Genomic DNA, 16,474 nt, shown 5'->3' on the forward strand with positions numbered 1-16,474 from the left:
TTGACATCCATCTACCAAATCTCATAATCGAAAAATGCAGCTATTGCTAACAAAATCCTCACAGACTTTAGCTTCGCTACAGGTGAGAAAGTCTCATCGTAGTCAACTCCTTGAATTTGTCGGAAACCCTTTGCGACAAGTCGAGCTTTATAGACAGTAACATTACCATCAGCATCTGTTTTTCTCTTGAAGATCCATTTATTCTCGACAGCCTTCCGGCTATCAGATAAGTCTACCAAAGTCCACATTTTGTTATCATACATGGATCCCATTTCGGATTTCATGGCTTCTTGCCATTTGTTGGAATCTGCGCTCATCATCGCTTCTTCATACGTCGCAGGGTCTTCATCATTGTTGTCCACAATCATGACATTTAGACAAGGACCATACCAATCTGGAGTGGTACGCTCCCTTGTCGATCTGCGAGGTTCAGTAGTTACCTCGTTCGAAGTTTCATGATCATTATCATTAGCTTCCTCTCTAATTGGTGTAGGCTGCACAGGAACATCTTCCGGAACTGCGCTACTCTGATCTTCGAGAGAAGGTTCAACAACCTCGTCGAGTTCTACTTTTCTTCCAGTCACTTCTTTAGTGAGAAACTCCTTCTCAAGAAAGGTTCCGTTCTTAGCAACAAAGATTTTGCCTTCGGATCTGTGATAGAAAGTATACCCAATAGTTTCCTTAGGGTATCCTATGAAGACGCATTTCTCCGCTTTGGGTTCTAGCTTGTCCGGTTGTAACTTTTTTACATAAGCTTCGCAACCCCAAACTTTAAGGAACGATAGCTTAGGTTTCTTATTAAACCATAATTCATACGGTGTCGTTTCAACGGATTTAGATGGTGCCCTATTTAAAGTGAATGCAGCTGTCTCTAATGCATAACCCCAAAACGATAACGGCAAATCAGTAAGAGACATCATAGAACGAACCATATCTAAGAGAGTTCGATTACGACGTTCGGACACACCATTGCGCTGTGGTGTTCCCGGCGGTGTTAACTGTGAAAGTATTCCGCATTTCTTTAAATGCATGCCAAACTCATAACTCAGATATTCGCCTCCACGATCAGAACGCATAAACTTAATATTGTTGTTACGTTGATTTTCTACTTCACTTTGGAATTCCTTAAACTTCTCGAAAGTTTCGATTTATGTTTCATGAAATAGATATACCCATATCTACTCAGATCATTTGTGAAGGTTAGAACATAACGATAACCACCACGCGATGCTACACTCATTGGTCCGCACACATCGGTATGTAGCTCACTCCATTATACCAGAGAATGGAGTCTTAGTCATTTTTCCGATTAGACATGCTTCGCATCTATCAAGTGACTCAAAGTCAAGTGACTCAAGTAGTCCATCGGAATGGAGTTTCTTCATGCGTTTCACTCCAATATGACCAAGACGACAGTGCCACATATAAGTAGAATTATCATTCAATTTAATTCGCTTAGCATCAATGTTATGAACATGTGTATCACTACTATCGAGATTTAACAAGAATAAACCATTCATCTCAGGCGCATGACCATAAAAGATATTATTCATAAAAATAGAACAACCATTATTCTCAGACTTAAATGAATAATCGTCTTGCATTAAACAAGATCCAGATATAATGTTCATGCTCAACGCAGGCACCAAATAACAATTATTGAGGTTTAAAACTAATCCCGAAGGTAGATGTAGAGGGAGCGTGCCGACAGCGATCACATCAACCTTGGATCCATTTCCAACAAGCATCGTCACTTCATCCCTCGCCAGGCTTCGTTTATTCCGTAGTTCCTGTTTCGAGTTACAAATGTGAGCAACCGAACCAGTATCAAATACCCAGGCACTAGTACGAGAACCAGTAAGATAGACATCTATAACATGTATATCAGATATACCTTTCTTCTTCTTGACAAGGCCGCTCTTCAGATCAGCCAAGTACTTGGGGCAATTACGCTTCCAGTGCCCCTTCCCATTCAGTAATAGCACTCAGTATCAGGTTTAGGGCCACCCTTAGGCTTCTCAGGAGGTGCGGCAGCTTTCTTGCCACCCTTCTTGACATTGCCCTTCTTAGGTTTGCCTTGCTTCTTGAAACTGGTGGTCTTGTTGACCATCAACACTTGATGTTCTTTCTGTATCTCAATCTCAGCGGACTTTAGCATGGAGAAGAGTTCAGGTAACTCCTTGTTCATGTTCTGCATGTTGTAGTTCATCACGAAGTTCTTCTAACTTGGTGGCAGTGATTGGAGGACACGATGAATACCTAGCTGATTTGGAATCACTATCCCCAAGTCACTGAGCTTCTTCACATGCTCGGCCATAGCGAGCACGTGCTCACTAACGGAGCTGCCCGCTTCCATCATACAGCCAAAGAAGTGCTTCGAAGCCTCATAGCTTTCCACGGCCGCATGAGTTTGAAATATCGTTTTCAACTCATTGACCAGCTCATAAGGGTCGTGGTGCTCAAAATGCTTTTGGAGCTCCGCCTCTAGGCTGCATAGGATGGCACACTGATACGTCCATTTTGCATCACTATTTTATATCATAATTTATGTTTCATGATTATTGGAGAATCGCGCACCGGAGTTAGGATTCTGCTGGAAAAAGCACCGTCAGAATGCAATATTTCGGAAGATCAGCAATTGACGGAAATTACACGAAAAATCTTATTTTTCCAGAAGACGGAGATAGCCAAAAGGAGGAGCCGAGGAGGGCCGCCATGGCCCCCCCATAGGCCGGCGCGGGCCTAGGCCTGGCCGCGCCGCCTTGTGGGGAGGGGGCCCACAGCCCCCTCTGGCCTCCTCTCCTTCACGTACTTCTTCGTCCCGAAAACCTAAGCTCTAGGAGATAATCGGGAGGAGACACAGCCGCCTCTGCGGGGCGGAAAACACCAAAGAGAAAAGAGCTCTCCGGCAGGCTGAAATCCGCCGGGGAAATTCCCTCCCGGAGGTGGAAATCGACGCCATCGTCACCGTCATCGAGCTGGGCATCATTGGGATCATCATCACCATCATCTCCATCATCATCACCACCATCTCCACCGCTGCACCTCGTCACCGCTGTAACATCTAGGGTTGAATCTTGATTGTTTGGTAGGGGAAACTCTCCCGGTATTGATTACTCCTTGTTATTGATGCTATTGAGTGAAACCATTGAACCAAGGTTTATGTTCAGATTGTTATTCATCATCATATCACCTCTGATCATGTTCCATATGATGTCTCGTGAGTAGTTCGTTTAGTTCTTGAGGACATGGGTGAAGTCTAAATGTTAGTAGTGAACTATGTTGAGTAATATTCAATGTTTGATATTTAAGTTGTGGTGTTATTCTTCTAGTGGTGTCATGTGAACATCGAATACATGATACTTCACCATTATGGGCCTAGGGGAATACATCTTGTATTCGTTTGCTAATTGTGGGGTTGCCGGAGTGACAGAAACCTGAACCCCCGTTGGTATATCGATGCAGGAGGGATAGCAGGATCTCAGAGTTTAAGGTTGTGGTTAGATTTATCTTAATTACTTTCTTGTATTTGCGGATGCTTGCAAGGGGTATAATCACAAGTATGTATTAGTCCTAGGAAGGGCGGTGCATTAACATAGGTTCACCCACACAACACTTATCAAAACATTGAAGATTAATCAGCTATATGAAGCGAAAGCACTAGACTAAATTCCCGTGTGTCCTCAAGAACGTTTGGTCATTATAAGTAAACAAACCGGCTTGTCTTTTGTGCTAAAAAGGATTGGGCCACTCGCTGCAATTGTTACTCTCGCATTTTACTTACTTGTACTTTATTCATCTGCTATATTAAAACCCCCTGAATACTTGTCTGTGAGCATTTACAGTGAATCCTTCATCGAAACTGCTTGTCAACACCTTCTGCTCCTCGTTGGGTTCGACACTCTTATTTATCGAAAGTACTGCGATACACCCCCTATACTTGTGGGTCATCAAGACTATTTTCTGGCGCCGTTGCGGGGGAGTGAAGCGCTATTGGTAAGTGGAATTGGTAAGGGAAACCTTTACTGTACGTGCTGATTTTATTTCTGCCTGCTGCTATAATTCATTATGGAGAGATCTTGTCTTGAATTCCTATTTGGAAAATCTAATACTACTGCAAAGGTAGTGGATGAGGCGCCAGGTGAGAAAGAGGTTCCATACAAAATACCTATGAAAATTATTGAACGTGTTGTGGATAACCGCTATGAAGGGGATGGAACTGTCCATCCTGGAGATCATTTACTATTTTTACATGAATTATGCGGGTTATTCAAATGTGCAGGTATTGCTATGGATGAAGTTAGGAAGAAACTATTCTCTATATCGCTGTCTGGTAAAGCAGTGCATTGGTATAAATTACTGAAGAATGGGGATTCTCTTGATTGGAAGGATATTGTGCCTCTATTTTATTCTAAATTCTATCCTCCAAGTGAAATTCACAAAGATCGGAACCGCATATATAATTTCTGGCCTCATGATGGAGAGAGTATTTCCCAAGCATGGGGGAGATTGAAGTCTTTAATGCTCAAATGCCCCATTCATGAACTTCCTGGTAATATTATCATTGATAATTTCTATGCAAGACTTTTTTTCAAGATAAGACCTTGCTGGATACTTCTTGTTCTGGATCATTTACACGCAACAAAGAAGAGTTTGAAAGGGACCTTCTTGATCGGATCCAGGAGAATACTGAAGGATGGGAGAATGACAAAGATAGAGAGTCAGGTATAAACTATGATTATAAATGCATTGAAGTTTTTATGGATACTGATAAATTTCGTAATATGAGTGCTACTTATGGTCTTGACTCTCAAGTTGTTGCAAATTTTTATAAAGCTTTTGCCTCTCACTTTGAATTGCCTAGGAAAACTTTTGATAAGTATCATGAACCGTACAAAGATAAAACTGATTCATCTATAAATAAATGTGCTATAATTGAAACTGTTGATCATATTCTTCCTGAAGCTTATATTGAAAAAACTCATTTCCCTGTTAAAATGAAGGAGTATTCTGTTATAACTAGTGCGGTTAATAAAAGTGCAAAGAAAACCTATAGAACCTGAAGAACAAATAAAGGTTGAACCTGCTATTGCAATAGTTAAAGATCTTGTGACTGAAAATGTAGAAGATGGTCATATTATTTTCTGTGAAGATGCTTCTAATATTGTTTCGCATCCTAATAAGTCTAGGAAAGCCAGTGTTCCTATGCTCTCTGTTAGAATTGGTGATCATTGTTATTATGGTTTATGCGACATTGGTGCAAGTATTAGTGCCATTCCTTATGAGCTTTATACGGAGATCATGCATGAAATTGGTTCTTTTGAACTTGAAGATATTGATGTGGTTATTCGGCTAGCTAATAGAGAAACTATCTCTCCCATTGGTATTGTTCGAGATGTGGAAGTTCTATGTGGTAAGATTAAATATCCTGGTGACTTTTTGGTACTTGGTTCTGCTGCTAGTAAGTCTTGTCCTATTATTTTTGGTAGACCTTTCCTAAATACTTGTGGAGCTGTTATAGATTGCAAGAAGGAAAAAATTGTGACTAAATTTGCTGGTGAATCTTATGAGTTTAATTTCTCTAAATTTGCCAAAACTCCTTATAAAGCTGATTTGCCTAATAATGATTTTAGAGTTGAACAGTGTGCGTCTATTGCTCTTGCTCCTAATAATCCTTTGCAGCAACATTTGGAGGATAGTGAGAGTGAAGTCTTTAGGGAAGAAAGGAATGAGCTTGATGAAATTTTCCTTTGTCAAACTATTCTTAAACATGACTTGCCGGTTGAAGATTTAGGTACAACACCACCACCAAAGGAAGATCCTGTTTTTGATTTAAAACTGTTGCCTGATAATCTTAAGTATGCTCATATTGATGATAAGAAAATATATCCTGTTATTATTAGTTCTAAGCTTTCAGATTTTGAGGAAGAAAGGTTATTGGAAATATTGAAGAAACACTGAGGAGCTATTGGCTACACTCTTGATGACTTGAAGGGGATTTCTCCCTCTATTTGCCAACATGCTATCAACATGGAAGATGATGCAAAGCCTGTTGTTGAACATCAGCGTCGTCTAATTCCTAAGATGAAGGATGTGGTAAGGAATGAGGTATTAAAACTTCTTGAAGCTGGTATTATATATCCTATTGCTGATAGTAGATGGGTTAGTCCTGTGCATTGTGTTCCTAAGAAAGGATGAATGACTGTTGTGCCTAATGATAATGATGAGCTCATCCCTCAAAGAGTAGTTGTAGGGTATAGAATGTGCATTGATTATCGAAAAGTTAATAAAGTTACTAAGAAAGATCATTACCCTTTACCCTTTATTGATCAAATGTTAGAAAGGTTATCTAAAAATACTCATTTTTGCTTTCTTGATGGTTATTCTGGGTTTTCGCAAATTGCTGTTAAAACCAAAGATCAAGAGAAAACCACTTTCACTTGTCCCTATGGAACTTATGCTTATAGGCGTATGCCTTTTGGTTTATGTAATGCTCCTGCCACTTTTCAAAGATGCATGTCTGCTATTTTTCATGGCTTTTGTGAGAATATTGTAGAGGTATTCATGGATGATTTTTCTGTCTATGGGAATTCTTTTGATAATTCCTTGCGAAACCTTGATAAAGTTTTGCAGAGATGTGAAGAAACTAACCTTGTTCTTAATTGGGAGAAATGCCACTTTATGGTTAATGAAGGAATTGTATTGGGACATAAAATTTCTGAGAGAGGAATTGAAGTTGATAGAGCTAAAGTTGAAGCAATTGAGAAGATGCCCTATCCTAGGGATGTTAAAGGTATTCGTAGTGTTCTTGGTCATGCTGGGTTTTATAGGAGATTTATTAAAGATTTCTCCAAGATTTCAAAGCCTCTTACTAATCTTCTTCAAAAAGATGTACCTTTTGTTTTTGATGATGATTGTAAGGAAGCTTTTGAAACTCTAAAGAAAGCCTTAACAACTGCTCTTGTAGTTGAACCTCCTGATTGGAATTTACCTTTTGAAATTATGTGTGATGCTAGTGATATTGCTGTAGGCGCTGTTCTTGGACAACAAGTAGATAAAAAATTGAATGTTATTCATTATGCTAGCAAAACTCTTGTTGCTGCTCAAAGAAATTATGCTACAACTGAAAAGGAATTATTAGCTGTAGTCTTTGCTTGTGACAAGTTTAGATCTTACATCGTTGATTCAAAAGTTACAATCCATACTGATCATGCTGCAATTAGATACCTTATGGAAAAGAAAGATGCTAAGCCGAGGCTTATTAGATGGGTGCTTCTTTTGCAAGAATTTGATTTACATATTATAGATAGGAAAGGTGCTGATAATCCTGTTGCTGATAATTTATCTAGATTGGAAAATATTGCTTATGATCCTGTTCTTGTTAATGATAGTTTTCCAAATGAACAATTGGCTGTAATAAAGGTGAGCTCGCGAGATAGCCCTTGGTACGCTGATTATGCTAACTTTATTGTTTCCAAGTACTTGCCTCCAACCTTTTCAGCTCAGCAAAGGAGGAAATTCTTTTATGACTTGAAGCATTATTTTTGGGATGACCCACACTTATATAAAGAAGGAGTGGATGGTATTCTGCGAAGATGTGTTCCCGAATATGAACAACAAGAGATATTGAGTAAGTGTCATGGTAGTGTTTATGGAGGACATCACGCCAGAGATAGAACCGTGCAAAAAGTTCTACAATCAGGTTTCTATTGGCCAACTCTCTTCAAAGATGCAAGAAAGTTTATTTTTTCTTGTGATGAATGTCAAAGGGTTGGTAATATCTCCAGACGCAATGAAATGCCTATGAATTATACTCTTGTTATTGAACCATTTGATTGTTGGGGATTTGACTTCATGGGACCTTTCCCTCCTTCAGAAGGTAACACTCATATACTTGTCGCTGTTGATTATGTTACTAAATGGGTGGAAGCCATACCCACAAAAAGTGCTGATGGTGAGACCTCTTTAAGAATGCTTTTAGATATTATTTTTCCTAGATTTGGAGTTCCTAGATATCTTATGACTGATGGAGGTTCTCATTTTATTCATGGTGGTTTTAGAAAAACTCTTGCTAAATATGGTATTAATCATAGAATTGCTTCCTCTTATCATCCTCAAACTAGTGGGCAAGTAGAATTATCAAATAGAGAAATTAAATCTATCTTGGAAAAGACCGTTAATAAAACTAGAAAAAATTGGGCTAGTAAGTTGAAGGAAGCACTATGGGCTTATAGAACTGCTTATAAAAATCCCATGGGTATGTCACCTTATAAAATGGTTTATGGGAAAACTTGTCATTTACCTTTAGAACTAGAGCACAAAGCTTATTGGGTTGTAAGAGAACTAAATAAAGATCCTAAACTTACCGGTGAGAAGAGATTGCTACAATTGAGCTCTCTAGATGAATGGAGAAGTGAAGCTTATGAAAATGCTAAACTCTTTAAATAAAAAGTTAAGAAATGGCATGATAGAAGAACTATCAAAAGAGAATTTAATGTTGGGGATAAAGTCCTATTGTATCGGTCGCGTCTCAGATTTTTTGCAGGAAAATTACTCTCAAAATGGGAAGGACCATATGTCATTGTGGAGGTGTATCGTTCAGGAGCAATTAAAATTAGTTCTCTGCAAGGCAATGCCACACAAGTGGTGAATGGACAAAGACTCAAGCATTATATCTCTGGTGATTCTTATAATGAAGATGTTGATGTTATTCGAGTGGTAACTTGATACGTCTCCGACGTATCGATAATTTCTTATGTTCCATGCCACATTATTGATGATATCTACATGTTTTATGCATACTTTATGTCATTATTATGCGTTTTCCGGAACTAACCTATTGACGAGATGCTGAAGGGCCAGTTGTTGTTTTCTGCTGTTTTTAGTTTCAGAAATCCTAGTAAGGAAATATTCTCGGAATTGGACGAAATCAACGCCCAGGGTCCTATTTTTCCACGAAGCTTCCAGAAGTCCGAAGGGGAAACGAAGTGGGGCCACGAGGTGGGGACACAGTAGGGCGGCGCGGCCCAAGCCCTGGCCGCGCCGGCCTAGTGTGTGGTCCCACCAGGACTCCACCGACCTTGCCCTTCCGCCTACTTAAAATCTCCGTCGCGAAAACCCTACCATGTTCGACGAAACCAGAGAAAACCTTCCAGAGCCGCCGCCATCGCGAAGCCAAGATCTGGGGGACAGGAGTCTCTGTTCCGGCACGCTGCCGGGATGGGGAAGTGCCCCCGGAAGGCTTCTCCATCGACACCACCACCATCTTCATCAACGCTGCTGTCTCCCATGAGGAGGGAGTAGTTCTCCATCGAGGCTCGGGGCTGTACCGGTAGCTATGTGGTTCATCTCTCTCCTATGTACTTCAATACAATAATCTCATGAGCTGCCTTACATGATTGAGATTCATATGATGATGCTTGTAATCTAGATGTCATTATGCTAGTCAAGTGGGTTTTACTTATGTGATCTCCGGAGACTCCTTGTCCCACGTGTGTAAAGGTGACAGTGTGTGCACCGTGTGGGTCTCTTAGGCTATATTTCACAGAATACTTATTCGCTGTTATGAATGGCATAGTGAAGTGCTTATTTATATCTCTTTATGATTGCAATGTGTTTTGTATCACAATATATCTATGTGCTACTCTAGTGATGTTATTAAAGTAGTTTATTCCTCCTGCACGGTGTAATGGTGACAGTGTGTGCATCGTGTAGTACTTGGCGTAGGCTATGATTGTGATCTCTTGTAGATTATGAAGTTAACTATTGCTATGATAGTATTGATGTGATCTATTCCTCCTTTCGTAGTGTGAAGGTGACAGTGTGCATGCTATGTTAGTACTTGGTTTGGTTATGTTGATCTGTCATGCACTCTAAGGTTACTTAAACATGAATATCGAATATTGTGGAGCTTGTTAACTCCGGCATTGAGGGTTCGTGTAATCCTACACAGTTAGTGGTGTTCATCATCCAACAAGAGGGTGTAGAGTCTAGCATCTATCTATTTATTCTGTTATGTGATCAATGTTGAGAGTGTCCACTAGTGAAAGTATGATCCCTAGGCCTTGTTCCTAAATATTGCTATCGCTGCTTGTTTACTGTTTTACTGCATCTTTACTTCCTGCAATATTACTACCATCAACTGCACGCCAGCAAGCACTTTTCTGGCGTCGTTACTACTGCTCATATTCATTCATACCACCTGTATTTCACTATCTCTTCGCCGAACTAGTGCACCTACTATGTGTGTTGGGGACACAAGAGACTTCTTGCTTTGTGGTTGCAGGGTTGCATGAGAGGGATATCTTTGACCTCTTCCTCCCTGAGTTCGATAAACCTTGGGTGATCCACTTAAGGGAAACTTGCTGCTGTTCTACAAACCTCTGCTCTTGGAGGCCCAACACTGTCTACAAGAATAGAAGCACCCGTAGACATCAAGCACTTTTCTGGCGCCGTTGCCGGGGAGGAAAGGTAAAAGGCACTCATACTCCGGTCCCAGGTAAAGTACTTTTCTGTTGCCGTTGTGTGTGTGCTCGAAGCTATTTCCTTTAGATCCTGCAATTGCATCTTTTTGTTTCTTGTTTACACTAGTTAGGCATAATGGACAACAATGAGCTTCTTATTCTATTTCCTGATTTAAGACATGGATGGTTTGATGCGAAAATTAAAAAACCTATGGAACATATTAGTATGAACGCTTTGAACACCATTGTTGCTAATGATATGGAAAATTCTAAGCTTGGGGAAGCTGGCTTTTATGAGCATGATATTTTTAGTCCCCCAAGCATTGAGGAGAAAATTTACTTTGATGATACTTTGCCTCCTATTTATGATGATTATAATGATATTGGTCTTTTAGTACACTTTGTTATGGAGGATAAATTTGATTATGATTACAATATGCCTCCTATATTTGATGATGAGAATAATAATGATAGCTACTTTGTTGAATTTGCTCCCACTACAACTAATAAAATTGACTATGCTTATGTGGAGAGTAATGATACTTTTATGCATGTGAATAAGAATGCTTTATGTGATACTTATATTGTTGAGTTTGCTCATGTTGCTACTGAAAGTTATTATGAGAGAGGAAAATATGGTTGTAGAAGTTTTCATGTTACTAAAACACCTCTCTATGTGCTGAAATTTTTGAAGCTACACTTGTTCTATCTTCCTATGCTTGTTACTTTTTTCTTCATGAACTTGTTTATTTACAAAACTCCTATGCATAGGAAGCATGTTAGACTTAATTTTGTTTTGAATTTGCCTCTTGATGCTCTCTTTTGCTTCAACTACTATTTCTTGCGAGTGCATCATTAAAACTGCTGAGCCCATCTTAATGGCTATAAAGAAAGAACTTCTTGGGAGATAACCCATGTGTTTATTTTATTACAGTACTTTTATTTTGTATTTGTGTCTTGGAAGTTGTTACTACTGTAGCAACCTCTCCTTATCTTAGTTTTGTTGCATTGTTGTGCCAAGTAAAGTCTTTGATAGTAAGGTTCATACTAGATTTGGATTACTGCGCAGAAACAGATTTCTTTCTGTCACGAATCTGGGCCTAATTCTCTGTAGGTAACTCAGAAAATTATGCCAATTTACGTGAGTGATCCTCAGATATGTACGCAACTTTCATTCAATTTGAGCATTTTCATCTGAGCAAGTCTGGTGCCATTTTAAAATTCGTCTTTATGGACTGTTCTGTTTTGACAGATTCTGCCTTTTATTTCGCATTGCCTCTTTCGCTGTGTTGGATGGATTTCTTTGTTCCATTAACTTCCAGTAGCTTTGGGCAATGTCCAGAAGTGTTAAGAATGATTGTGTCACCTCTGAACATGTGAATTTTTATTATGCACTAACCCTCTAATGAGTTTGTTTCGAGTTTGGTGTGGAGGAAGTTTTCAAGGGTCAAGAGAGGAGGATGATATACTATGATCAAGAAGAGTGAAGAGTCTAAGCTTGGGGATGCCCCCGTGGTTCATCCCTGCATATTTTAAGAAGACTCAAGCGTCTAAGCTTGGGGATGCCCAAGGCATCCCCTTCTTCATCGACAAATTATCAGGTTCCTTCTCTTGAAACTATATTTTTATTCGGTCACATCTTATGTACTTTACTTGGAGCGTCTGTGTGCTTTTATTTTCGTTTGTTATCTTAGTTCTCTGAATAAATTAATGCTTGTGTGGGAGAGAGACACGCTCCGCTGGTTCGTATGAACACTCGTGTTCTTAGCTTCTAATGTTCATGGCGAATGTTGAAACTGCTTCGTTAATTGTTATATGGTTGGAAACGGAAAATGCTACATGTAGTAATTGATAAAATGTCTTGAATAATTTGATACTTGGCAATTGTTGTGCTCATGTTTAAGCTCTTGCATCATATACTTTGCACCTATTAATGAAGAAATGCATAGAGCTTGCTAAAATTTAATTTGCATAATTGGTCTCTCTAAAGTCTAGATAATTTCTAGTATTGAGTTTTGAACAACAAGGAAGACGGTGTAGAGTCTTATAATGTTTACAATATGTCTTTTATGTGAGTTTTGCTGCACCGATTCATCCTTGTGTTTGTTTCAAATAACCTTGCTAGCCTAAACCTTGTATCGAGAGGGAATACTTCTCATGCATCCAAAATCCTTGAGCCAACCACTATGCCATTTGTGTCCACCATACCTACCTACTACATGGTATTTCTCCGCCATTCCAAAGTAAATTGCTTGAGTGCTACCTTTAAAATTCCCATTCTTTACCTTTGCAATATATATCTCATGGGACAAATAGCCTAAAAACTATTGTGGTATTGAATATGTACTTATGCACTTTATCTCTTATTAAGTTGCTTGTTGTGCGATAACCATGTTTCTGGGGACGCCATCAACACTTTGTTGAATATCATGTGAGTTGCTATGCATGTTCATCTTGTCTGAAGTAAGGGCGATTTTCATGATCAAATGGTTTGAGTATGCATACTGTTAGAGAAGAACATTGGGCCGCTAACTAAAGCCATGATTCTTGGTGGAAGTTTCAGTGTGGACAACTAATCCTCAATCTCTTATGAGAATTTTAACTGTTGTTGTATGCTTATGCATTAAAGAGGAGTCCATTATCTGTTGTCTATGTTGTCCCGGTATGGATGTCTAAGTTGAGAATAATCAAAAGAGAGAAATCCAATGCGAGCTTTCTCCTTAGACCTTTGTACAGGCGGCATAGAGGTACCCCTTTGTGACACTTGGTTGAAACATATGCTATGCAATGATAATCCGTGTTAATCCAAGCTAATTAGGACAAGGTGCAGGCACTATTAGTATACTATGCATGAGGCTTGCAACTTGTATGATATAATTTACATGATGCATGTGCTTTATTACTACCGTTGACAAAATTGTTTCTTGTTTTCAAAACCAAAGCTCTAGCACAAATATAGCAATCGATGCTTCCCTCGTCGAAGGGCCATTCTTCTACTTTTATGTTGAGTCAGTTCACCTATTTCTCTCCATCTCAAGAAGCAAACACTTGTGTGAACTGTGCATTGATTCTTACATACTTGCATATTGCATTTGTTATATTACTCTATGTTGACAATTATCCATGAGATATACATGTTACAAGTTGAAAGCAACCGCTGAAACTTAATCTTCCTTTATGTTGCTTCAATACCTTTACTATGAATTTATTGCTTTATGAGTTAACTCTTATGCAAGACTTATTGATGCTTGTCTTGAAAGTACTATTCATGAAAAGTCTTTGCTTTATGATTCAGTTGTTTACTCATGTCATTACCATTGTTTTGATCGCTGCATTCATTACATATGCTTACAATAGTATGATCAAGGTTATGATGGCATGTCTGATGGGATTCGTAGCATAGAAAACAAAAAATTTCCTACCGCAAGATGAATAAATCCAAGATCTAATCTATGGAACACCCAAGATCTAATCTACAAGATCGAAGCAACGAGATGGAGATGAGACTAACCCTCGAAGATTCCAAAGCCTACGAGATTAATCTCGTTGTTGGTGTAGACGATCGTCCCCGGTGCTGCAATCCGGCAGCACTTCCGTACTCGGTCGCGCGTACGGTGTCGATGAAGCTCCTTCCTCTCCCGTTCCAGCGGGCAGCGGAGGTGTGGTAGATCTCCTCCAAACTCCAGCAGCACGACGGCGTGGTGGTGGTAGTGGAGGAAGAAAAGCTGCAGGGCTTCGCCTAAGCCGGAGCAGCGTATGGTGGAGGGAGAGGCGGCCAGAGGAGGAGGCAATGGATGGGGGGTGTGGCCGGCCACCCCCTCCCCTCTTTATATAGGGGGGCAGCCGGCCAAGGTGGCCCCCTTTCCCATCTAGGGTTAAGGGGGCGGCGGCCAAGAGGGGGGAGAGGGCTTTCCCCTCCCCCAAGTTGATCCCCCCCTAGGAAACCCTAGGGGGTTGGCCGGCCTGGGCCTTGGGGGCCATGTGCCCCTGGCCCATTAGGCCAGGGAGCATCCCCTCGGCCCATGCTAGGCCTCCTAGGTCGTGGGCCCCATGGAGGACCCCTCCGGAACCTTCTAGAACCTTCCAGTCAACCACCGAAAAAATTCCGAACATTTCCGAAACCCAGAAATCAACTTCCCTTATATGAATCTTATTCTCCGGACTATTCCGGACCTCCTCGTGACATCCTGGATCACATCCGAGACTCCGAACAAACTTCGTCTCCATACCATATTCAAATCTACTTATGCGACATCGAACCTTAAGCGCGTCACCCTACGGTTCGTGAACTATGCAGACATGGTCGAGACTCCTCTCCGAGCAATAACCAATAGCGGGATACGGAGATCCATAATGGCTCCCACATATTCAACGATGACTTAGTGATCGATTGAACCATTTACATACGATGTCAATTCCCTTTGTCTCGCGATATTTTACTTGTCCGAGGTTTGATCATCGGTATCTCCATACCTTGTTCAACCTCGTTACCGACAAGTACTCTTTACTCGTACCGTGGTATGTGATCTCTTATGAACTATTCATATGCTTGCAAGCTAATCAGATGACATTCCACCGAGAGGGCCCAGAGTATATCTATCCGTCATCAGGATGGACAAATCCCACTGTTGATCCATATGCCTCAACTCACACTTTCCAAATACTTAATCCCATCTTTATTGTCACCCATTTACGCAATGACGTTTGATGTAATCAAAGTACCCTTTCGGTGTAAGTGATTTACATGATCTCATGGTCGAAGGATTAAGACAACTATGTATTGAAAGCTTATAGCAAATGAACTTGATGACTTGATCTTATGCTACGCTCATCTGGGTGTGTGTCCATTATATCATTTAACTAATGACATAACCTTGTTATTAATAACATCCAATGTTCATGATCACGAAACCATGATCATCTATTAATCAACAAGCTAGTTATACAAGAGGCTTACTAGGGACTCCTTGTTGTTTACATAACACACATGTATCAATGTTTCGGTTAATACAATTATAGCATGGTATATAAACATTTATCATAAACACAAAGATATTATAATAACCACTTTATTATTGCCTCTTGGGCATATCTCCAACAGTCTCCCACTTGCACTAGAGTCAATAATCTAGATTACATTGTAAGGTACCTAACACCCATGGCATTCTGGTGTTGGTCATGCTTTGCCCTTGGGAGAGCTTTAGTCAACGGATCTGCAACATTCAGATCCGTGTGTACTTTGCAAATCTCTACTTCACCATCTTCGATGTACTCACGAATCGAATGAAAACGCAGCTTGATATGCTTCAGCTTCTTGTGTGACCTTGGTTCCTTTGCATTGGCGATGGCACCCGTGTTGTCACAATAAATGACTAACGGGTCCAATGCACTAGGAACCACACCAAGCTCAACAATGAACCTCTTCATCCATACCGCTTCCGATGAAGCCTCTGAAGCCGCTATATATTCAGATTCTGTTGAAGATTTCGCCACCGTGCACCGCTTGGAACTGCTCCACCATCGCCGCACCATTCAATATAAACACGTACCCAGACTGAGACTTAGAGTCATCAGGATCGGTGTTCCAACTTGCATCGGTGTAACTAGTTACAACGAGCTCTTGGTCACCGCCATAACAAAGAAACATATCCTTAGTCCTTTTCAAGTACTTCAGGATATTCTTGACCGCTGTCCAGTGTTCCATTCCTGGATCACTTTGATATCTCTGGTCAAACTAACGGCATGTGCGATATCCGGTCTAGTACACGGCATGGCATACATGAGAGAGCCTATCGCCGAAGCATAGGGGATCTTGCTCATCCTCTCTCTTTCTTCTCGTCGTAGCCGGACCTTGAGTCTTACTCAAGACCTTACACGGCAACTTAGGCAAGAACCCCTTCTTGCTTTCATCCATTCTAAACTTCTTTAGAATCTTGTCCAAGTATGTACTCTGTGAAAGGCCTATTAGGCGTCTTGATCTATCTCTATAAATCTTGATGCCTAAAATGTAT

This window comes from Lolium perenne, chromosome 4 (genome assembly GCF_019359855.2).
Source record: "Lolium perenne isolate Kyuss_39 chromosome 4, Kyuss_2.0, whole genome shotgun sequence".
Taxonomy (NCBI): domain Eukaryota; kingdom Viridiplantae; phylum Streptophyta; class Magnoliopsida; order Poales; family Poaceae; genus Lolium; species Lolium perenne.